Source organism: Drosophila biarmipes, chromosome X (genome assembly GCF_025231255.1).
Source record: "Drosophila biarmipes strain raj3 chromosome X, RU_DBia_V1.1, whole genome shotgun sequence".
In the NCBI taxonomy this organism is placed as follows: Eukaryota; Metazoa; Arthropoda; class Insecta; order Diptera; family Drosophilidae; genus Drosophila; species Drosophila biarmipes.
In genome coordinates, this window is record NC_066611.1 from 269,426 (window position 1) to 296,315 (window position 26,890).

Sequence of the window (26,890 nt, forward strand, 5' to 3'; positions counted from 1 at the left end):
AATATAAGTACAACTCGACCATCTAATAATAACAATATGAATCGTCATCTTATTACTGACGCGAAGATTGGCAAACATATAATATACAAATATTCCTAAGGTCTAGATTTTCAAGTAAGAGACCAATTTGATTAACATATCAATATAAGTACAACTCGACCATCTAATAATAACAATATGAATCGTCATCTTATTAGTGACGCGAAGATTGGCAAACATATAATATAAAAATATTCCTAAGGTCTAGATTTTCAAGTAAGAGACCAATTTGATTAACATATCAATATAAGTACAACTCGACCATCTAATAATAACAATATGAATCGTCATCTTTTTAGTGACGCGAAGATTGGCAAACATATAATATAAAAATATTCCTAAGGTCTAGAATCTTAAGCAATAGACCAATTCAACTAAGAGTTGACATATAAAAATATGTTCCTTTTAATGTTAGCAAAATTTTATCGTCACATACTGTTAGTGACGCGAACGTTTTTTTCTCCATGTTTATATGAATGTTTATTCAAAGGTAGAAAGGCAGGATCGTTATTTTATAAGTGAAGCGATAAAAAAATATTATGCAATAGGACATCTATTTATAAATATTTTTAAGTCTTAGAAATTCAAGTAAAGAGATTCAAGAAATTCATTCAACTTAGAGCGCACATATAATTAAAACTATTCCTGAGGTTTAGAAACCAAATTAAATAAAGAGGACATATAAACGTATGTGGTATTTTGATGGTAGTAAAAATGTATCGCGATATTATTAGTGACGCGACCAATTTTTATACTCTTTGCTCCATGTGCAAATATATCTAGTGTTTAGATAGTCAATTAAAAATGACAATTTTAACTAAAAGACTTAAAAAAGTGTTTGTCAAACTTATAATTTTGTCAATACTATATAAAACGCCAATCATATCCTTATAAAAGTAAATACGGTATATGGTTATAAATACAAAACCATATATAAATAAAAAAATGAAATCGTATGTATATGGCTTATAGGTATAATACCTATAAGGCATAATAATGTATAATATTAGCAAATATACATATAAAAGTGCATAAATTGTATAGATATGGCATAAAGAAGGCATTTATGAGAATAGCTAGTAGAATTTGCCCATACACTACTAGCGAAATGAGATATTTATACCTAGTGAGGGCGGCACTAGTACTATAAATTGTGGCAAAATAAATCTTATGCAAATGCATAGGATTTTGTCAATACCGTACAAAAAACTAAGTAAAACGTATGGATATTGAAAAATAAATGGATTATATTCATAAAATACGAATATTTCTTGCATTCTCTTGTTATACGAGAGAATATCATACGGAGCGGGCAGCCCCTAGTATAGTAAGCAGTCGAATGGGAGACAGCGTGTCCAAAAACACCTATAGGGAGGTGGTCGTTGGCGGACCTCTCCTCGTATTGGTCAAACTTATGATTTTGTCAATACTATATAAAACGCCAATCATATCCATATAAAAGTGAATACAGTATATGGATATGAATAAAAAACCATACATAAATAAAAAAAAATATGTATAAAAAATTATACATATATTTATATTAAGCAATCGTATGGATGTGGCTTATAGGTATAATACCTATAAGGCATAATAATGTATAATATAGCAAATATACATATAAAAGTGCATGAATTGTATAGATATGGCATATAAGTGACATATTTATGAGAATAGCTAGTAGAATTTGCCCATACACTACTAGCGAAATGAGATATTTATACCTAGTGAGGGCGGCACTAGTACTATAAATTGTGGCAAAATAAATCTTATGCAAATGCATAGGATTTTGTCAATACCGTACAAAAAACTAAGTAAAACGTATGGATATTGAAAAATAAATGGATTATATTCATAAAATACGAATATTTCTTGCATTCTCTTGTTATATGAGAGAATATCATACGGAGCGGGTAGCCCCTAGTATAGTAAGCAGTCGAATGGGAGACAGCGTGTCCAAAAACACCTATAGGGAGGTGGTCGTTGGCGGACCTCTCCTCGTATTGGTCAAACTTATGATTTTGTCAATACTATATAAAACGCCAATCATATCCATATAAAAGTGAATACAGTATATGGATATGAATAAAAAACCATACATAAATAAAAAAAAATATGTATAAAAAATTATACATATATTTATATTAAGCAATCGTATGGATGTGGCTTATAGGTATAATACCTATAAGGCATAATAATGTATAATATAGCAAATATACATATAAAAGTGCATGAATTGTATAGATATGGCATATAAGTGACATATTTATGAGAATAGCTAGTAGAATTTGCCCATACACTACTAGCGAAATGAGATATTTATACCTAGTGAGGGCGGCACTAGTACTATAAATTGTGGCAAAATAAATCTTATGCAAATGCATAGGATTTTGTCAATACCGTATAAAAAACTAAGTAAAACGTATGGATATTGAAAAATAAATGGATTATATTCATAAAATACGAATATTTCTTGCATTCTCTTGTTATATGAGAGAATATCATACGGAGCGGGTAGCCCCTAGTATAGTAAGCAGTCGAATGGGAGACAGCGTGTCCAAAAACACCTATAGGGAGGTGGTCGTTGGCGGACCTCTCCTCGTATTGGTCAAACTTATGATTTTGTCAATACTATATAAAACGCCAATCATATCCATATAAAATTGAATACAGTATATGGATATGAATAAAAAACCATACATAAATAAAAAAAAAATATGTATAAAAAATTATACATATATTTATATTAAGCAATCGTATGGATGTGGCTTATAGGTATAATACCTATAAGGCATAATAATGTATAATATAGCAAATATACATATAAAAGTGCATGAATTGTATAGATATGGCATATAAGTGACATATTTATGAGAATAGCTAGTAGAATTTCCCCATACACTACTAGCGAAATGAGATATTTATACCTAGTGAGGGCGGCACTAGTACTATAAATTGTGGCAAAATAAATCTTATGCAAATGCATAGGATTTTGTCAATACCGTACAAAAAACTAAGTAAAACGTATGGATATTGAAAAATAAATGGATTATATTCATAAAATACGAATATTTCTTGCATTCTCTTGTTATATGAGAGAATATCATACGGAGCGGGTAGCCCCTAGTATAGTAAGCAGTCGAATGGGAGACAGCGTGTCCAAAAACACCTATAGGGAGGTGGTCGTTGGCGGACCTCTCCTCGTATTGGTCAAACTTATGATTTTGTCAATACTATATAAAACGCCAATCATATCCATATAAAAGTGAATACAGTATATGGATATGAATAAAAAACCATACATAAATAAAAAAAAAATATGTATAAAAAATTATACATATATTTATATTAAGCAATCGTATGGATGTGGCTTATAGGTATAATACCTATAAGGCATAATAATGTATAATATAGCAAATATACATATAAAAGTGCATGAATTGTATAGATATGGCATATAAGTGACATATTTATGAGAATAGCTAGTAGAATTTGCCCATACACTACTAGCGAAATGAGATATTTATACCTAGTGAGGGCGGCACTAGTACTATAAATTGTGGCAAAATAAATCTTATGCAAATGCATAGGATTTTGTCAATACGATACATAAACCGTATGGATATTGAGAAGTTAATAGATTACATCTATAATATGAGAAGTATTTTAGTATTCTTATTAAATAAGAGAATACTATAAGGGTGAGTGGCAAAGAGAATTGAATATACCCGAATGGGAGACAGCGTGTCCAAAAACTACTATAGGTGGTGTGGCAAATATGAGGAAGGCAATATATCCATATAATGAAAATAAAAGTGCGTTTTCTTATTATATAAGAGAACACTATATGGGTGAGTGGCAAAGTAAATTGAATATACCCGAATGGGAGACAGCGTGTCCAAAAACTACTATAGGTGGTGTGGCAAATATGAGGAAGGCAATATATCCATATAATGAAAATAAAAGTGCGTTTTCTTATTATATAAGAGAACACTATATGGGTGAGTGGCAAAGTAAATTGAATATACCCGAATGGGAGACAGCGTGTCCAAAAACTACTATAGGTGGTGTGGCAAATATGAGGAAGGCAATATATCCATATAATGAATATAAAAGTGCGTTGTCTTATTATATAAGAGAACACTATATGGGTGAGTGGCAAAGTAAATTGAATATACCCGAATGGGAGACAGCGTGTCCAAAAACTACTATAGGATGGTCAATGGGCCGGCCGTCTGCTATTGACATATGTCAGTAGAGAAGATATTATCCGTCAAATTTGTTTCTTTATTCATTTATTTGAATACGAGACTTGGCTCCGCGGTTAATATTTTAAGCCCAAAGATAATAACGTTGAAACAAAGGCCAAGTTTCTATTGTACATAGAATAACAAATTGTTTCCGAATTTTATCGTTAATTTTAGGAGGTAGGCTAACATGATTTATATTATATGTGTATTATTAAATAATAATAGTACATAAAAGTCTACCAAAGAAATATAAAAATGTAATTATGAATACATTTTCAATATTAATATCAACTTATATTGTTGATAATAAAAAATAGCTATTAAGAGAGTTATTTAAGAAATTATATAATATATAATAAAGAGTATATATATAAATAATATATAAGTATATATTATTTAAGAAATAAATATAGTAGTAATAATTATATATATACACTCGGTTCTATTTTATATATTACCAGAGACTTATATGGATATATATAGATAAATTTTAAATTTATCGTCAAAATACAAATGATTAACTCAATATCTTATATTGGTTAAACAAAAATTGTACATGTGTGGATACAATATATTATGTATGTCGAACAAAAATGATATTTTAGAATGAAATGTGCATATATAAAGAAAATATATGAAAAATAAATATTGTGTTTATAAAGAATATGATTCTTTTTGACATCAATAAAAACTTGTTATTATTAGTGGCGAAACAAGTATAAATTGGAAAACAAACGTATACGAATGCTATATAAAAATGGCCGTATTCGATAGAAATAAAATCTATAACAACATATATATTGCTAATTTCTATTCAAAAAATATGAATGAAATATGAATAAAAACATTATTCTGGTTGATCCTGCCAGTAGTTATATGCTTGTCTCAAAGATTAAGCCATGCATGTCTAAGTACACACGAATTAAAAGTGAAACCGCAAAAGGCTCATTATATCAGTTATGGTTCCTTAGATCGTTAACAGTTACTTGGATAACTGTGGTAATTCTAGAGCTAATACATGCAATTAAAACATGAACCTTATGGAACATGTGCTTTTATTAGGCTAAAACCAAGCGATCGCAAGATCGTTATATTGGTTGAACTCTAGATAACATGCAGATCGTATGGTCTTGTACCGACGACAGATCTTTCAAATGTCTGCCCTATCAACTTTTGATGGTAGTATCTAGGACTACCATGGTTGCAACGGGTAACGGGGAATCAGGGTTCGATTCCGGAGAGGGAGCCTGAGAAACGGCTACCACATCTAAGGAAGGCAGCAGGCGCGTAAATTACCCACTCCCAGCTCGGGGAGGTAGTGACGAAAAATAACAATACAGGACTCATATCCGAGGCCCTGTAATTGGAATGAGTACACTTTAAATCCTTTAACAAGGACCAATTGGAGGGCAAGTCTGGTGCCAGCAGCCGCGGTAATTCCAGCTCCAATAGCGTATATTAAAGTTGTTGCGGTTAAAACGTTCGTAGTTGAACTTGTGCTTCATACGGGTAGTACAACTTACAATTGTGGTTAGTACTATACCTTTATGTATGTAAGCGTATTACCGGTGGAGTTCTTACATGTGCTTAGATACTTGTATTTTTTCATATGTTCCTCCTATTTAAAAACCTGCATTAGTGCTCTTAAACGAGTGTTATTGTGGGCCGGTACAATTACTTTGAACAAATTAGAGTGCTTAAAGCAGGCTTCAAATGCCTGAATATTCTGTGCATGGGATAATGAAATAAGACCTCTGTTCTGCTTTCATTGGTTTTCAGATCAAGAGGTAATGATTAATAGAAGCAGTTTGGGGGCATTAGTATTACGACGCGAGAGGTGAAATTCTTGGACCGTCGTAAGACTAACTTAAGCGAAAGCATTTGCCAAAGATGTTTTCATTAATCAAGAACGAAAGTTAGAGGTTCGAAGGCGATCAGATACCGCCCTAGTTCTAACCATAAACGATGCCAGCTAGCAATTGGGTGTAGCTACTTTTATGGCTCTCTCAGTCGCTTCCCGGGAAACCAAAGCTTTTGGGCTCCGGGGGAAGTATGGTTGCAAAGCTGAAACTTAAAGGAATTGACGGAAGGGCACCACCAGGAGTGGAGCCTGCGGCTTAATTTGACTCAACACGGGAAAACTTACCAGGTCCGAACATAAGTGTGTAAGACAGATTGATAGCTCTTTCTCGAATCTATGGGTGGTGGTGCATGGCCGTTCTTAGTTCGTGGAGTGATTTGTCTGGTTAATTCCGATAACGAACGAGACTCAAATATATTAAATAGATATCTTCAGGATTATGGTGTTGAAGCTTATATAGCCTTCATTCATGGTGGCAGTAAAATGTTTATTGTGTTTGAATGTGTTTATATAAGTGGAGCCGTACCTGTTGGTTTGTCCCATTATAAGGACACTAGCTTCTTAAATGGACAAATTGCGTCTAGCAATAATGAGATTGAGCAATAACAGGTCTGTGATGCCCTTAGATGTCCTGGGCTGCACGCGCGCTACAATGAAAGTATCAACGTGTATTTCCTAGACCGAGAGGTCCGGGTAAACCGCTGAACCACTTTCATGCTTGGGATTGTGAACTGAAACTGTTCACATGAACTTGGAATTCCCAGTAAGTGTGAGTCATTAACTCGCATTGATTACGTCCCTGCCCTTTGTACACACCGCCCGTCGCTACTACCGATTGAATTATTTAGTGAGGTCTCCGGACGTGATCACTGTGACGCCTTGCGTGTTACGGTTGTTTCGCAAAAGTTGACCGAACTTGATTATTTAGAGGAAGTAAAAGTCGTAACAAGGTTTCCGTAGGTGAACCTGCGGAAGGATCATTAATGTTTTAATATCCTTACCGTTAATAAAATATTTGTTTATATTATAATAAATACATTATAGTATTACAAATAAAATATGAATTGCCAAAATGTATATGAGATCTATTATAGATCAAATGAAATTTCGAACAAGCAAATCGAAATAATGCAAATATTAAAATTATATATTGTATTTAATACATATGAGAGAAATTAATAAGCAGCCAAAGCAAACAAATAAAAATTCGAACAAGCAAATCGAATTATTAAAATAATAATATTAAATTATTATTGTATATCCTTACCGTTAATAAAATATTTGTTTATATTATAATAAATACATTATAATAATACAAATAAAATATGAATTGCCAAAATGTATATGAGATCTAATATAGATCAAATAAAATTTCGAACAAGCAAATCGAAATAATGCAAATATTAAAATTATATATTGTATTTAATACATATGAGAGAAATAATAAGCAGCCAAAGCAAACAAATAAAAATTCGAACAAGCAAATCGAATTATTAAAATAATAATATTAAATTATTATTGTATATCCTTACCGTTAATAAAATATTTGTTTATATTATAATAAATACATTATAGTAATACAAATAAAATATGAATTGCCAAAATGTATATGATCTAATATAGATCAAATGAAATTTCGAACAAGCAAATCGAAATAATGCAAATATTAAAATTATATATTGTATTTAATACATATGAGAGAAATAATAAGCAGCCAAAACAAACAAATAAAAATTCGAACAAGCAAATCGAATTATTAAAATAATAATATTAAATTATTATTGTATATAAACACAATTAAAATACTGTGTGTATATGGACCATAATATACACGCGTTGCGATATGTATTGTTCATCTCAGTTATGCGCATACATTGGATAATGCAACAACCTAAAATGTACAATGTTGTACCTGGTTTTATACAGGTTAATGTTTTATATAAATTTCAATTTATATCGCTAAAAAAGTATTAATATATATATATATATATTTATTTACAATAAATGCAATTTAAAAAGAAATACTTTGATATATATTGGTTATATAAAACTAAGACATTTCGCAGCATTCGTTTTAGGTATAAAAATAAATTTATTGAAGGAATTGATATATGCCAGTAAAATGGTGTATTTTTAATTTCTTTCAATAAAAACATATTTGACAAAATTAAGAAACCAATTTATAAAACTCTAAGCGGTGGATCACTCGGCTCATGGGTCGATGAAGAACGCAGCAAACTGTGCGTCATCGTGTGAACTGCAGGACACATGAACATCGACATTTTGAACGCATATCGCAGTCCATGCTGTTATGTACTTTAATTAATTTTATAGTGCTGCTTGGACTACATATGGTTGAGGGTTGTAAGACTATGCTAATTAAGTTGCTTATACAAATTTTATAATGAAATTTTATAAGCATATGGTATATTATTGGATAATAATAATTTAATTATTTTATTCATAATATTAAAAAATATATGAAAAACATTATCTCACATTAGTAAATAATTTGAATGTGAAAAACGAAGAGAAATATTTTCTTTTTCAATCAAATGATACTGAGAAATGTCTAGCATAAAAATTTATCTAGAATTGTCTCTTATTAATGATTAGAAAATAGAAAACCGTTGACAATATTATTGTTCTTCGTTGATTCGTTAAATCAAACAAATGCCATTTATATACAGATATTATTAATATAACGAATTTAATAAAATGTTTTATCATTATATATAAAGAATTAATTGCATATAAAAGTTATACACAACCTCAACTCATATGGGACTACCCCCTGAATTTAAGCATATTAATTAGGGGAGGAAAAGAAACTAACAAGGATTTTCTTAGTAGCGGCGAGCGAAAAGAAATCAGTTCAGCACTAAGTCACTTTGTCTATATGGCAAATGTGAGATGCAGTGTATGGAGCGTCAATATTCTAGTATGAGAAATTAACGATTTAAGTCCTTCTTAAATGAGGCCATTTACCCATAGAGGGTGCCAGGCCCGTATAACGTTAATGATTACTAGATGATGTTTCCAAAGAGTCGTGTTGCTTGATAGTGCAGCACTAAGTGGGTGGTAAACTCCATCTAAAACTAAATATAACCATGAGACCGATAGTAAACAAGTACCGTGAGGGAAAGTTGAAAAGAACTCTGAATAGAGAGTTAAACAGTACGTGAAACTGCTTAGAGGTTAAGCCCGATGAACCTGAATATCCGTTATGGAAAATTCATCATTAGAATTGTAATATTTAAACAATATTATGATAATAGTGTGCATTTTTTCCATATAAGGACATTGTAATCTATTAGCATACCAAATTTATCATAAAATATAACTTATAGTTTATTCAAATTAATTTGCTTGCATTTTAACACAGAATAAATGTTATTAATTTGATAAAGTGCTGATAGATTTATATGAATACAGTGCGTTAATTTTTCGGAATTATATAATGGCATAATTATCATTGATTTTTGTGTTTATTATATGCACTTGTAGGATTAACAATGCGAAAGATTCAGGATACCTTCGGGACCCGTCTTGAAACACGGACCAAGGAGTCTAACATATGTGCAAGTTATTGGGATATAAACCTAATAGCGTAATTAACTTGACTAATAATGGGATTAGTTTTTTAACTATTTATAGCTAATTAACACAATCCCGGGGCGTTCTATATAGTTATGTATAATGATATTTATATTATTTATGCCTCTAACTGGAACGTACCTTGAGCATATATGCTGTGACCCGAAAGATGGTGAACTATACTTGATCAGGTTGAAGTCAGGGGAAACCCTGATGGAAGACCGAAACAGTTCTGACGTGCAAATCGATTGTCAGAATTGAGTATAGGGGCGAAAGACCAATCGAACCATCTAGTAGCTGGTTCCTTCCGAAGTTTCCCTCAGGATAGCTGGTGCATTTTAATATTATATAAAATAATCTTATCTGGTAAAGCGAATGATTAGAGGCCTTAGGGTCGAAACGATCTTAACCTATTCTCAAACTTTAAATGGGTAAGAACCTTAACTTTCTTGATATGAAGTTCAAGGTTATGATATAATGTGCCCAGTGGGCCACTTTTGGTAAGCAGAACTGGCGCTGTGGGATGAACCAAACGTAATGTTACGGTGCCCAAATTAACAACTCATGCAGATACCATGAAAGGCGTTGGTTGCTTAAAACAGCAGGACGGTGATCATGGAAGTCGAAATCCGCTAAGGAGTGTGTAACAACTCACCTGCCGAAGCAACTAGCCCTTAAAATGGATGGCGCTTAAGTTGTATACCTATACATTACCGCTAAAGTAGATGATTTATATTACTTGTAATATAAATTTTGAAACTTTAGTGAGTAGGAAGGTACAATGGTATGCGTAGAAGTGTTTGGCGTAAGCCTGCATGGAGCTGCCATTGGTACAGATCTTGGTGGTAGTAGCAAATAATCGAAGGAGACCTTGGAGGACTGAAGTGGAGAAGGGTTTCGTGTGAACAGTGGTTGATCACGAGTTAGTCGGTCCTAAGTTCAAGGCGAAAGCCGAAAATTTTCAAGTAAAATACAAATGCCAAACAAATATATATATTATATAAAATCTAGCTAAATTAATATACTTGAATAATTTTGAACGAAAGGGAATACGGTTCCAATTCCGTAACCTGTTGAGTATCCGTTTGTTATTAAATATGGGCCTCGTGCTCATCCTGGCAACAGGAACGACCATAAAGAAGCCGTCGAGAGATATCGGAAGAGTTTTCTTTTCTGTTTTATAGCCGTACTACCATGGAAGTCTTTCGCAGAGAGATATGGTAGATGGGCTAGAAGAGCATGACATATACTGTTGTGTCGATATTTTCTCCTCGGACCTTGAAAATTTATGGTGGGGACACGCAAACTTCTCAACAGGCCGTACCAATATCCGCAGCTGGTCTCCAAGGTGAAGAGTCTCTAGTCGATAGAATAATGTAGGTAAGGGAAGTCGGCAAATTAGATCCGTAACTTCGGGATAAGGATTGGCTCTGAAGATTGAGATAGTCGGGCTTGATTGGGAAACAATAACATGGTTTATGTGCTCGTTCTGGGTAAATAGAGTTTCTAGCATTTATGTTAGTTACTTGTTCCCCGGATAGTTTAGTTACGTAGCCAATTGTGGAACTTTCTTGCTAAAATTTTTAAGAATACTAATTGGGTTAAACCAATTAGTTCTTATTAATTATAACGATTATCAATTAACAATCAATTCAGAACTGGCACGGACTTGGGGAATCCGACTGTCTAATTAAAACAAAGCATTGTGATGGCCCTAGCGGGTGTTGACACAATGTGATTTCTGCCCAGTGCTCTGAATGTCAAAGTGAAGAAATTCAAGTAAGCGCGGGTCAACGGCGGGAGTAACTATGACTCTCTTAAGGTAGCCAAATGCCTCGTCATCTAATTAGTGACGCGCATGAATGGATTAACGAGATTCCTACTGTCCCTATCTACTATCTAGCGAAACCACAGCCAAGGGAACGGGCTTGGAATAATTAGCGGGGAAAGAAGACCCTTTTGAGCTTGACTCTAATCTGGCAGTGTAAGGAGACATAAGAGGTGTAGAATAAGTGGGAGATATTAGACCTCGGTTTGGTATCGCCAATGAAATACCACTACTCTTATTGTTTCCTTACTTACTTGATTAAATGGAACGTGTATCATTTCCTAGCCATTATACGGATATATTTATTATATCTTATGGTATTGGGTTTTGATGCAAGCTTCTTGATCAAAGTATCACGAGTTTGTTATATAATCGCAAACAAATTCTTTAATAAAACGGTGCATTTATGTATTTTTGATTTGAAAATTTGGTATAACTCCAATTACTCAGGTATGATCCAATTCAAGGACATTGCCAGGTAGGGAGTTTGACTGGGGCGGTACATCTCTCAAATAATAACGGAGGTGTCCCAAGGCCAGCTCAGTGCGGACAGAAACCACACATAGAGCAAAAGGGCAAATGCTGACTTGATCTCGGTGTTCAGTACACACAGGGACAGCAAAAGCTCGGCCTATCGATCCTTTTGGTTTAAAGAGTTTTTAACAAGAGGTGTCAGAAAAGTTACCATAGGGATAACTGGCTTGTGGCGGCCAAGCGTTCATAGCGACGTCGCTTTTTGATCCTTCGATGTCGGCTCTTCCTATCATTGTGAAGCAAAATTCACCAAGCGTTGGATTGTTCACCCATGCAAGGGAACGTGAGCTGGGTTTAGACCGTCGTGAGACAGGTTAGTTTTACCCTACTAATGACAAAACGTTGTTGCGACAGCATTCCTGCGTAGTACGAGAGGAACCGCAGGTACGGACCAATGGCACAATACTTGTTCGAGCGAACAGTGGTATGACGCTACGTCCGTTGGATTATGCCTGAACGCCTCTAAGGTCGTATCCGTGCTGGACTGCAATGATAAATAAGGGGCAATTTGCATTGTATGGCTTCTAAACCATTTAAAGTTTATAATTTACTTTTTAAACGACAATGGATGTGATGCCAATGTAATTTGTAACATAGTAAATTGGGAGGATCTTTGATCACCTGATGCCGCGCTAGTTACATATAAAAGCATTATTTAATACAATGACAAAGCCTAGAATCAATTGTAAACGACTTTTGTAACAGGCAAGGTGTTGTAAGTGGTTGAGCAGCTGCCATACTGCGATCCACTGAAGCTTATCCTTTGCTTGATGATTCGATAATAAAATTGCATAATTTATTTGTTGTGTTGAACTTCTTATATAAAGTTCAACCAACAATCTATTTGTATGCATTGATTGTTTGCTTGGCTTTGTGGCGAATTTTTAATCCTTTATATATTACATTCCTAAGGTCTAGATTTTCAAGTAAGAGACCAATTTGATTAACATATCAATATAAGTACAACTCGACCATCTAATAATAACAATATGAATCGTCATCTTATTAGTGACGCGAAGATTGGCAAACATATAATATAAAAATATTCCTAAGGTCTAGATTTTCAAGTAAGAGACCAATTTGATTAACATATCAATATAAGTACAACTCGACCATCTAATAATAATATGAATCGTCATCTTATTAGTGACGCGAAGATTGGCAAACATATAATATAAAAATATTCCTAAGGTCTAGATTTTCAAGTAAGAGACCAATTTGATTAACATATCAATATAAGTACAACTCGACCATCTAATAATAACAATATGAATCGTCATCTTATTAGTGACGCGAAGATTGGCAAACATATAATATAAAAATATTCCTAAGGTCTAGATTTTCAAGTAAGAGACCAATTTGATTAACATATCAATATAAGTACAACTCGACCATCTAATAATAACAATATGAATCGTCATCTTATTAGTGACGCGAAGATTGGCAAACATATAATATAAAAATATTCCTAAGGTCTAGATTTTCAAGTAAGAGACCAATTTGATTAACATATCAATATAAGTACAACTCGACCATCTAATAATAACAATATGAATCGTCATCTTATTAGTGACGCGAAGATTGGCAAACATATAATATAAAAATATTCCTAAGGTCTAGATTTTCAAGTAAGAGACCAATTTGATTAACATATCAATATAAGTACAACTCGACCATCTAATAATAACAATATGAATCGTCATCTTTTTAGTGACGCGAAGATTGGCAAACATATAATATAAAAATATTCCTAAGGTCTAGAATCTTAAGCAATAGACCAATTCAACTAAGAGTTGACATATAAAAATATGTTCCTTTTAATGTTAGCAAAATTTTATCGTCACATACTGTTAGTGACGCGAACGTTTTTTTCTCCATGTTTATATGAATGTTTATTCAAAGGTAGAAAGGCAGGATCGTTATTTTATAAGTGAAGCGATAAAAAAATATTATGCAATAGGACATCTATTTATAAATATTTTTAAGTCTTAGAAATTCAAGTAAAGAGATTCAAGAAATTCATTCAACTTAGAGCGCACATATAATTAAAACTATTCCTGAGGTTTAGAAACCAAATTAAATAAAGAGGACATATAAACGTATGTGGTATTTTGATGGTAGTAAAAATGTATCGCGATATTATTAGTGACGCGACCAATTTTTATACTCTTTGCTCCATGTGCAAATATATCTAGTGTTTAGATAGTCAATTAAAAATGACAATTTTAACTAAAAGACTTAAAAAAGTGTTTGTCAAACTTATAATTTTGTCAATACTATATAAAACGCCAATCATATCCTTATAAAAGTAAATACGGTATATGGTTATAAATACAAAACCATATATAAATAAAAAAATGAAATCGTATGTATATGGCTTATAGGTATAATACCTATAAGGCATAATAATGTATAATATTAGCAAATATACATATAAAAGTGCATAAATTGTATAGATATGGCATAAAGAAGGCATTTATGAGAATAGCTAGTAGAATTTGCCCATACACTACTAGCGAAATGAGATATTTATACCTAGTGAGGGCGGCACTAGTACTATAAATTGTGGCAAAATAAATCTTATGCAAATGCATAGGATTTTGTCAATACCGTACAAAAAACTAAGTAAAACGTATGGATATTGAAAAATAAATGGATTATATTCATAAAATACGAATATTTCTTGCATTCTCTTGTTATACGAGAGAATATCATACGGAGCGGGCAGCCCCTAGTATACTAAGCAGTCGAATGGGAGACAGCGTGTCCAAAAACACCTATAGGGAGGTGGTCGTTGGCGGACCTCTCCTCGTATTGGTCAAACTTATGATTTTGTCAATACTATATAAAACGCCAATCATATCCATATAAAAGTGAATACAGTATATGGATATGAATAAAAAACCATACATAAATAAAAAAAAATATGTATAAAAAATTATACATATATTTATATTAAGCAATCGTATGGATGTGGCTTATAGGTATAATACCTATAAGGCATAATAATGTATAATATAGCAAATATACATATAAAAGTGCATGAATTGTATAGATATGGCATATAAGTGACATATTTATGAGAATAGCTAGTAGAATTTGCCCATACACTACTAGCGAAATGAGATATTTATACCTAGTGAGGGCGGCACTAGTACTATAAATTGTGGCAAAATAAATCTTATGCAAATGCATAGGATTTTGTCAATACCGTACAAAAAACTAAGTAAAACGTATGGATATTGAAAAATAAATGGATTATATTCATAAAATACGAATATTTCTTGCATTCTCTTGTTATATGAGAGAATATCATACGGAGCGGGTAGCCCCTAGTATAGTAAGCAGTCGAATGGGAGACAGCGTGTCCAAAAACACCTATAGGGAGGTGGTCGTTGGCGGACCTCTCCTCGTATTGGTCAAACTTATGATTTTGTCAATACTATATAAAACGCCAATCATATCCATATAAAAGTGAATACAGTATATGGATATGAATAAAAAACCATACATAAATAAAAAAAAATATGTATAAAAAATTATACATATATTTATATTAAGCAATCGTATGGATGTGGCTTATAGGTATAATACCTATAAGGCATAATAATGTATAATATAGCAAATATACATATAAAAGTGCATGAATTGTATAGATATGGCATATAAGTGACATATTTATGAGAATAGCTAGTAGAATTTGCCCATACACTACTAGCGAAATGAGATATTTATACCTAGTGAGGGCGGCACTAGTACTATAAATTGTGGCAAAATAAATCTTATGCAAATGCATAGGATTTTGTCAATACCGTACAAAAAACTAAGTAAAACGTATGGATATTGAAAAATAAATGGATTATATTCATAAAATACGAATATTTCTTGCATTCTCTTGTTATATGAGAGAATATCATACGGAGCGGGTAGCCCCTAGTATAGTAAGCAGTCGAATGGGAGACAGCGTGTCCAAAAACACCTATAGGGAGGTGGTCGTTGGCGGACCTCTCCTCGTATTGGTCAAACTTATGATTTTGTCAATACTATATAAAACGCCAATCATATCCATATAAAAGTGAATACAGTATATGGATATGAATAAAAAACCATACATAAATAAAAAAAAAATATGTATAAAAAATTATACATATATTTATATTAAGCAATCGTATGGATGTGGCTTATAGGTATAATACCTATAAGGCATAATAATGTATAATATAGCAAATATACATATAAAAGTGCATGAATTGTATAGATATGGCATATAAGTGACATATTTATGAGAATAGCTAGTAGAATTTCCCCATACACTACTAGCGAAATGAGATATTTATACCTAGTGAGGGCGGCACTAGTACTATAAATTGTGGCAAAATAAATCTTATGCAAATGCATAGGATTTTGTCAATACCGTACAAAAAACTAAGTAAAACGTATGGATATTGAAAAATAAATGGATTATATTCATAAAATACGAATATTTCTTGCATTCTCTTGTTATATGAGAGAATATCATACGGAGCGGGTAGCCCCTAGTATAGTAAGCAGTCGAATGGGAGACAGCGTGTCCAAAAACACCTATAGGGAGGTGGTCGTTGGCGGACCTCTCCTCGTATTGGTCAAACTTATGATTTTGTCAATACTATATAAAACGCCAATCATATCCATATAAAAGTGAATACAGTATATGGATATGAATAAAAAACCATACATAAATAAAAAAAAAATATGTATAAAAAATTATACATATATTTATATTAAGCAATCGTATGGATGTGGCTTATAGGTATAATACCTATAAGGCATAATAATGTATAATATAGCAAATATACATATAAAAGTGCATGAATTGTATAGATATGGCATATAAGTGACATATTTATGAGAATAGCTAGTAGAATTTGCCCATACACTACTAGCGAAATGAGATATTTATACCTAGTGAGGGCGGCACTAGTACTATAAATTGTGGCAAAATAAATCTTATGCAAATGCATAGGATTTTGTCAATACCATACATAAACCGTATGGATATTGAGAAGTTAATAGATTACATCTATAATATGAGAAGTATTTTAGTATTCTTATTAAATAAGAGAATACTATAAGGGTGAGTGGCAAAGAGAATTGAATATACCCGAATGGGAGACAGCGTGTCCAAAAACTACTATAGGTGGTGTGGCAAATATGAGGAAGGCAATATATCCATATAATGAAAATAAAAGTGCGTTTTCTTATTATATAAGAGAACACTATATGGGTGAGTGGCAAAGTAAATTGAATATACCCGAATGGGAGACAGCGTGTCCAAAAACTACTATAGGTGGTGTGGCAAATATGAGGAAGGCAATATATCCATATAATGAAAATAAAAGTGCGTTTTCTTATTATATAAGAGAACACTATATGGGTGAGTGGCAAAGTAAATTGAATATACCCGAATGGGAGACAGCGTGTCCAAAAACTACTATAGGTGGTGTGGCAAATATGAGGAAGGCAATATATCCATATAATGAATATAAAAGTGCGTTGTCTTATTATATAAGAGAACACTATATGGGTGAGTGGCAAAGTAAATTGAATATACCCGAATGGGAGACAGCGTGTCCAAAAACTACTATAGGATGGTCAATGGGCCGGCCGTCTGCTATTGACATATGTCAGTAGAGAAGATATTATCCGTCAAATTTGTTTCTTTATTCATTTATTTGAATACGAGACTTGGCTCCGCGGTTAATATTTTAAGCCCAAAGATAATAACGTTGAAACAAAGGCCAAGTTTCTATTGTACATAGAATAACAAATTGTTTCCGAATTTTATCGTTAATTTTAGGAGGTAGGCTAACATGATTTATATTATATGTGTATTATTAAATAATAATAGTACATAAAAGTCTACCAAAGAAATATAAAAATGTAATTATGAATACATTTTCAATATTAATATCAACTTATATTGTTGATAATAAAAAATAGCTATTAAGAGAGTTATTTAAGAAATTATATAATATATAATAAAGAGTATATATATAAATAATATATAAGTATATATTATTTAAGAAATAAATATAGTAGTAATAATTATATATATACACTCGGTTCTATTTTATATATTACCAGAGACTTATATGGATATATATAGATAAATTTTAAATTTATCGTCAAAATACAAATGATTAACTCAATATCTTATATTGGTTAAACAAAAATTGTACATGTGTGGATACAATATATTATGTATGTCGAACAAAAATGATATTTTAGAATGAAATGTGCATATATAAAGAAAATATATGAAAAATAAATATTGTGTTTATAAAGAATATGATTCTTTTTGACATCAATAAAAACTTGTTATTATTAGTGGCGAAACAAGTATAAATTGGAAAACAAACGTATACGAATGCTATATAAAAATGGCCGTATTCGATAGAAATAAAATCTATAACAACATATATATTGCTAATTTCTATTCAAAAAATATGAATGAAATATGAATAAAAACATTATTCTGGTTGATCCTGCCAGTAGTTATATGCTTGTCTCAAAGATTAAGCCATGCATGTCTAAGTACACACGAATTAAAAGTGAAACCGCAAAAGGCTCATTATATCAGTTATGGTTCCTTAGATCGTTAACAGTTACTTGGATAACTGTGGTAATTCTAGAGCTAATACATGCAATTAAAACATGAACCTTATGGAACATGTGCTTTTATTAGGCTAAAACCAAGCGATCGCAAGATCGTTATATTGGTTGAACTCTAGATAACATGCAGATCGTATGGTCTTGTACCGACGACAGATCTTTCAAATGTCTGCCCTATCAACTTTTGATGGTAGTATCTAGGACTACCATGGTTGCAACGGGTAACGGGGAATCAGGGTTCGATTCCGGAGAGGGAGCCTGAGAAACGGCTACCACATCTAAGGAAGGCAGCAGGCGCGTAAATTACCCACTCCCAGCTCGGGGAGGTAGTGACGAAAAATAACAATACAGGACTCATATCCGAGGCCCTGTAATTGGAATGAGTACACTTTAAATCCTTTAACAAGGACCAATTGGAGGGCAAGTCTGGTGCCAGCAGCCGCGGTAATTCCAGCTCCAATAGCGTATATTAAAGTTGTTGCGGTTAAAACGTTCGTAGTTGAACTTGTGCTTCATACGGGTAGTACAACTTACAATTGTGGTTAGTACTATACCTTTATGTATGTAAGCGTATTACCGGTGGAGTTCTTACATGTGCTTAGATACTTGTATTTTTTCATATGTTCCTCCTATTTAAAAACCTGCATTAGTGCTCTTAAACGAGTGTTATTGTGGGCCGGTACAATTACTTTGAACAAATTAGAGTGCTTAAAGCAGGCTTCAAATGCCTGAATATTCTGTGCATGGGATAATGAAATAAGACCTCTGTTCTGCTTTCATTGGTTTTCAGATCAAGAGGTAATGATTAATAGAAGCAGTTTGGGGGCATTAGTATTACGACGCGAGAGGTGAAATTCTTGGACCGTCGTAAGACTAACTTAAGCGAAAGCATTTGCCAAAGATGTTTTCATTAATCAAGAACGAAAGTTAGAGGTTCGAAGGCGATCAGATACCGCCCTAGTTCTAACCATAAACGATGCCAGCTAGCAATTGGGTGTAGCTACTTTTATGGCTCTCTCAGTCGCTTCCCGGGAAACCAAAGCTTTTGGGCTCCGGGGGAAGTATGGTTGCAAAGCTGAAACTTAAAGGAATTGACGGAAGGGCACCACCAGGAGTGGAGCCTGCGGCTTAATTTGACTCAACACGGGAAAACTTACCAGGTCCGAACATAAGTGTGTAAGACAGATTGATAGCTCTTTCTCGAATCTATGGGTGGTGGTGCATGGCCGTTCTTAGTTCGTGGAGTGATTTGTCTGGTTAATTCCGATAACGAACGAGACTCAAATATATTAAATAGATATCTTCAGGATTATGGTGTTGAAGCTTATATAGCCTTCATTCATGGTGGCAGTAAAATGTTTATTGTGTTTGAATGTGTTTATATAAGTGGAGCCGTACCTGTTGGTTTGTCCCATTATAAGGACACTAGCTTCTTAAATGGACAAATTGCGTCTAGCAATAATGAGATTGAGCAATAACAGGTCTGTGATGCCCTTAGATGTCCTGGGCTGCACGCGCGCTACAATGAAAGTATCAACGTGTATTTCCTAGACCGAGAGGTCCGGGTAAACCGCTGAACCACTTTCATGCTTGGGATTGTGAACTGAAACTGTTCACATGAACTTGGAATTCCCAGTAAGTGTGAGTCATTAACTCGCATTGATTACGTCCCTGCCCTTTGTACACACCGCCCGTCGCTACTACCGATTGAATTATTTAGTGAGGTCTCCGGACGTGATCACTGTGACGCCTTGCGTGTTACGGTTGTTTCGCAAAAGTTGACCGAACTTGATTATTTAGAGGAAGTAAAAGTCGTAACAAGGTTTCCGTAGGTGAACCTGCGGAAGGATCATTAATGTTTTAATATCCTTACCGTTAATAAAATATTTGTTTATATTATAATAAATACATTATAGTATTACAAATAAAATATGAATTGCCAAAATGTATATGAGATCTATTATAGATCAAATGAAATTTCGAACAAGCAAATCGAAATAATGCAAATATTAAAATTATATATTGTATTTAATACATATGAGAGAAATTAATAAGCAGCCAAAGCAAACAAATAAAAATTCGAACAAGCAAATCGAATTATTAAAATAATAATATTAAATTATTATTGTATATCCTTACCGTTAATAAAATATTTGTTTATATTATAATAAATACATTATAATAATACAAATAAAATATGAATTGCCAAAATGTATATGAGATCTAATATAGATCAAATAAAATTTCGAACAAGCAAATCGAAATAATGCAAATATTAAAATTATATATTGTATTTAATACATATGAGAGAAATAATAAGCAGCCAAAGCAAACAAATAAAAATTCGAACAAGCAAATCGAATTATTAAAATAATAATATTAAATTATTATTGTATATCCTTACCGTTAATAAAATATTTGTTTATATTATAATAAATACATTATAGTAATACAAATAAAATATGAATTGCCAAAATGTATATGATCTAATATAGATCAAATGAAATTTCGAACAAGCAAATCGAAATAATGCAAATATTAAAATTATATATTGTATTTAATACATATGAGAGAAATAATAAGCAGCCAAAACAAACAAATAAAAATTCGAACAAGCAAATCGAATTATTAAAATAATAATATTAAATTATTATTGTATATAAACACAATTAAAATACTGTGTGTATATGGACCATAATATACACGCGTTGCGATATGTATTGTTCATCTCAGTTATGCGCATACATTGGATAATGCAACAACCTAAAATGTACAATGTTGTACCTGGTTTTATACAGGTTAATGTTTTATATAAATTTCAATTTATATCGCTAAAAAAGTATTAATATATATATATATATATTTATTTACAATAAATGCAATTTAAAAAGAAATACTTTGATATATATTGGTTATATAAAACTAAGACATTTCGCAGCATTCGTTTTAGGTATAAAAATAAATTTATTGAAGGAATTGATATATGCCAGTAAAATGGTGTATTTTTAATTTCTTTCAATAAAAACATATTTGACAAAATTAAGAAACCAATTTATAAAACTCTAAGCGGTGGATCACTCGGCTCATGGGTCGATGAAGAACGCAGCAAACTGTGCGTCATCGTGTGAACTGCAGGACACATGAACATCGACATTTTGAACGCATATCGCAGTCCATGCTGTTATGTACTTTAATTAATTTTATAGTGCTGCTTGGACTACATATGGTTGAGGGTTGTAAGACTATGCTAATTAAGTTGCTTATACAAATTTTATAATGAAATTTTATAAGCATATGGTATATTATTGGATAATAATAATTTAATTATTTTATTCATAATATTAAAAAATATATGAAAAACATTATCTCACATTAGTAAATAATTTGAATGTGAAAAACGAAGAGAAATATTTTCTTTTTCAATCAAATGATACTGAGAAATGTCTAGCATAAAAATTTATCTAGAATTGTCTCTTATTAATGATTAGAAAATAGAAAACCGTTGACAATATTATTGTTCTTCGTTGATTCGTTAAATCAAACAAATGCCATTTATATACAGATATTATTAATATAACGAATTTAATAAAATGTTTTATCATTATATATAAAGAATTAATTGCATATAAAAGTTATACACAACCTCAACTCATATGGGACTACCCCCTGAATTTAAGCATATTAATTAGGGGAGGAAAAGAAACTAACAAGGATTTTCTTAGTAGCGGCGAGCGAAAAGAAATCAGTTCAGCACTAAGTCACTTTGTCTATATGGCAAATGTGAGATGCAGTGTATGGAGCGTCAATATTCTAGTATGAGAAATTAACGATTTAAGTCCTTCTTAAATGAGGCCATTTACCCATAGAGGGTGCCAGGCCCGTATAACGTTAATGATTACTAGATGATGTTTCCAAAGAGTCGTGTTGCTTGATAGTGCAGCACTAAGTGGGTGGTAAACTCCATCTAAAACTAAATATAACCATGAGACCGATAGTAAACAAGTACCGTGAGGGAAAGTTGAAAAGAACTCTGAATAGAGAGTTAAACAGTACGTGAAACTGCTTAGAGGTTAAGCCCGATGAACCTGAATATCCGTTATGGAAAATTCATCATTAGAATTGTAATATTTAAACAATATTATGATAATAGTGTGCATTTTTTCCATATAAGGACATTGTAATCTATTAGCATACCAAATTTATCATAAAATATAACTTATAGTTTATTCAAATTAATTTGCTTGCATTTTAACACAGAATAAATGTTATTAATTTGATAAAGTGCTGATAGATTTATATGAATACAGTGCGTTAATTTTTCGGAATTATATAATGGCATAATTATCATTGATTTTTGTGTTTATTATATGCACTTGTAGGATTAACAATGCGAAAGATTCAGGATACCTTCGGGACCCGTCTTGAAACACGGACCAAGGAGTCTAACATATGTGCAAGTTATTGGGATATAAACCTAATAGCGTAATTAACTTGACTAATAATGGGATTAGTTTTTTAACTATTTATAGCTAATTAACACAATCCCGGGGCGTTCTATATAGTTATGTATAATGATATTTATATTATTTATGCCTCTAACTGGAACGTACCTTGAGCATATATGCTGTGACCCGAAAGATGGTGAACTATACTTGATCAGGTTGAAGTCAGGGGAAACCCTGATGGAAGACCGAAACAGTTCTGACGTGCAAATCGATTGTCAGAATTGAGTATAGGGGCGAAAGACCAATCGAACCATCTAGTAGCTGGTTCCTTCCGAAGTTTCCCTCAGGATAGCTGGTGCATTTTAATATTATATAAAATAATCTTATCTGGTAAAGCGAATGATTAGAGGCCTTAGGGTCGAAACGATCTTAACCTATTCTCAAACTTTAAATGGGTAAGAACCTTAACTTTCTTGATATGAAGTTCAAGGTTATGATATAATGTGCCCAGTGGGCCACTTTTGGTAAGCAGAACTGGCGCTGTGGGATGAACCAAACGTAATGTTACGGTGCCCAAATTAACAACTCATGCAGATACCATGAAAGGCGTTGGTTGCTTAAAACAGCAGGACGGTGATCATGGAAGTCGAAATCCGCTAAGGAGTGTGTAACAACTCACCTGCCGAAGCAACTAGCCCTTAAAATGGATGGCGCTTAAGTTGTATACCTATACATTACCGCTAAAGTAGATGATTTATATTACTTGTAATATAAATTTTGAAACTTTAGTGAGTAGGAAGGTACAATGGTATGCGTAGAAGTGTTTGGCGTAAGCCTGCATGGAGCTGCCATTGGTACAGATCTTGGTGGTAGTAGCAAATAATCGAATGAGACCTTGGAGGACTGAAGTGGAGAAGGGTTTCGTGTGAACAGTGGTTGATCACGAGTTAGTCGGTCCTAAGTTCAAGGCGAAAGCCGAAAATTTTCAAGTAAAATACAAATGCCAAACAAATATATATATTATATAAAATCTAGCTAAATTAATATACTTGAATAATTTTGAACGAAAGGGAATACGGTTCCAATTCCGTAACCTGTTGAGTATCCGTTTGTTATTAAATATGGGCCTCGTGCTCATCCTGGCAACAGGAACGACCATAAAGAAGCCGTCGAGAGATATCGGAAGAGTTTTCTTTTCTGTTTTATAGCCGTACCACCATGGAAGTCTTTCGCAGAGAGATATGGTAGATGGGCTAGAAGAGCATGACATATACTGTTGTGTCGATATTTTCTCCTCGGACCTTGAAAATTTATGGTGGGGACACGCAAACTTCTCAACAGGCCGTACCAATATCCGCAGCTGGTCTCCAAGGTGAAGAGTCTCTAGTCGATAGAATAATGTAGGTAAGGGAAGTCGGCAAATTAGATCCGTAACTTCGGGATAAGGATTGGCTCTGAAGATTGAGATAGTCGGGCTTGATTGGGAAACAATAACATGGTTTATGTGCTCGTTCTGGGTAAATAGAGTTTCTAGCATTTATGTTAGTTACTTGTTCCCCGGATAGTTTAGTTACGTAGCCAATTGTGGAACTTTCTTGCTAAAATTTTTAAGAATACTAATTGGGTTAAACCAATTAGTTCTTATTAATTATAACGATTATCAATTAACAATCAATTCAGAACTGGCACGGACTTGGGGAATCCGACTGTCTAATTAAAACAAAGCATTGTGATGGCCCTAGCGGGTGTTGACACAATGTGATTTCTGCCCAGTGCTCTGAATGTCAAAGTGAAGAAATTCAAGTAAGCGCGGGTCAACGGCGGGAGTAACTATGACTCTCTTAAGGTAGCCAAATGCCTCGTCATCTAATTAGTGACGCGCATGAATGGATTAACGAGATTCCTACTGTCCCTATCTACTATCTAGCGAAACCACAGCCAAGGGAACGGGCTTGGAATAATTAGCGGGGAAAGAAGACCCTTTTGAGCTTGACTCTAATCTGGCAGTGTAAGGAGACATAAGAGGTGTAGAATAAGTGGGAGATATTAGACCTCGGTTTGGTATCGCCAATGAAATACCACTACTCTTATTGTTTCCTTACTTACTTGATTAAATGGAACGTGTATCATTTCCTAGCCATTATACGGATATATTTATTATATCTTATGGTATTGGGTTTTGATGCAAGCTTCTTGATCAAAGTATCACGAGTTTGTTATATAATCGCAAACAAATTCTTTAATAAAACGGTGCATTTATGTATTTTTGATTTGAAAATTTGGTATAACTCCAATTACTCAGGTATGATCCAATTCAAGGACATTGCCAGGTAGGGAGTTTGACTGGGGCGGTACATCTCTCAAATAATAACGGAGGTGTCCCAAGGCCAGCTCAGTGCGGACAGAAACCACACATAGAGCAAAAGGGCAAATGCTGACTTGATCTCGGTGTTCAGTACACACAGGGACAGCAAAAGCTCGGCCTATCGATCCTTTTGGTTTAAAGAGTTTTTAACAAGAGGTGTCAGAAAAGTTACCATAGGGATAACTGGCTTGTGGCGGCCAAGCGTTCATAGCGACGTCGCTTTTTGATCCTTCGATGTCGGCTCTTCCTATCATTGTGAAGCAAAATTCACCAAGCGTTGGATTGTTCACCCATGCAAGGGAACGTGAGCTGGGTTTAGACCGTCGTGAGACAGGTTAGTTTTACCCTACTAATGACAAAACGTTGTTGCGACAGCATTCCTGCGTAGTACGAGAGGAACCGCAGGTACGGACCAATGGCACAATACTTGTTCGAGCGAACAGTGGTATGACGCTACGTCCGTTGGATTATGCCTGAACGCCTCTAAGGTCGTATCCGTGCTGGACTGCAATGATAAATAAGGGGCAATTTGCATTGTATGGCTTCTAAACCATTTAAAGTTTATAATTTACTTTTTAAACGACAATGGATGTGATGCCAATGTAATTTGTAACATAGTAAATTGGGAGGATCTTTGATCACCTGATGCCGCGCTAGTTACATATAAAAGCATTATTTAATACAATGACAAAGCCTAGAATCAATTGTAAACGACTTTTGTAACAGGCAAGGTGTTGTAAGTGGTTGAGCAGCTGCCATACTGCGATCCACTGAAGCTTATCCTTTGCTTGATGATTCGATAATAAAATTGCATAATTTATTTGTTGTGTTGAACTTCTTATATAAAGTTCAACCAACAATCTATTTGTATGCATTGATTGTTTGCTTGGCTTTGTGGCGAATTTTTAATCCTTTATATATTACATTCCTAAGGTCTAGATTTTCAAGTAAGAGACCAATTTGATTAACATATCAATATAAGTACAACTCGACCATCTAATAATAACAATATGAATCGTCATCTTATTAGTGGCGCGAAAATTGGCAAACATATAATATAAAAATATTCCTAAGGTCTAGATTTTCAAGTAAGAGACCAATTTGATTAACATATCAATATAAGTACAACTCGACCATCTAATAATAACAATATGAATCGTCATCTTATTAGTGACGCGAAGATTGGCAAACATATAATATAAAAATATTCCTAAGGTCTAGATTTTCAAGTAAGAGACCAATTTGATTAACATATCAATATAAGTACAACTCGACCATCTAATAATAATATGAATCGTCATCTTATTAGTGACGCGAAGA

At 33.1% G+C, this 26,890-nt stretch overlaps 6 non-coding genes across 6 annotated transcripts; all 6 read left to right on the top strand.

Annotated features, from left to right (window-relative positions):
* Window positions 1-5,138: 5,138 nt before the first annotated feature.
* Window positions 5,139-7,133, top strand: LOC127010519 (small subunit ribosomal RNA). Its single transcript, XR_007763275.1, has one exon. It is a non-coding gene; the product is annotated as a small subunit ribosomal RNA (ribosomal RNA).
* A 1,203-nt stretch (window positions 7,134-8,336) lies between these two features.
* On the top strand, window positions 8,337-8,515 carry LOC127010582 (5.8S ribosomal RNA). The gene has a single exon (XR_007763314.1). It is a non-coding gene; the product is annotated as a 5.8S ribosomal RNA (ribosomal RNA).
* Window positions 8,516-8,917: 402 nt separating this feature from the next.
* LOC127010550 (large subunit ribosomal RNA) lies at window positions 8,918-12,888 on the top strand. The gene has a single exon (XR_007763306.1). It is a non-coding gene; the product is annotated as a large subunit ribosomal RNA (ribosomal RNA).
* A 5,732-nt stretch (window positions 12,889-18,620) lies between these two features.
* On the top strand, window positions 18,621-20,615 carry LOC122817935 (small subunit ribosomal RNA). The gene has a single exon (XR_006367476.1). It is a non-coding gene; the product is annotated as a small subunit ribosomal RNA (ribosomal RNA).
* A 1,203-nt stretch (window positions 20,616-21,818) lies between these two features.
* Window positions 21,819-21,997, top strand: LOC127010583 (5.8S ribosomal RNA). Its single transcript, XR_007763315.1, has one exon. It is a non-coding gene; the product is annotated as a 5.8S ribosomal RNA (ribosomal RNA).
* Window positions 21,998-22,399: 402 nt separating this feature from the next.
* On the top strand, window positions 22,400-26,370 carry LOC127010543 (large subunit ribosomal RNA). The gene has a single exon (XR_007763299.1). It is a non-coding gene; the product is annotated as a large subunit ribosomal RNA (ribosomal RNA).
* Window positions 26,371-26,890: the final 520 nt, after the last annotated feature.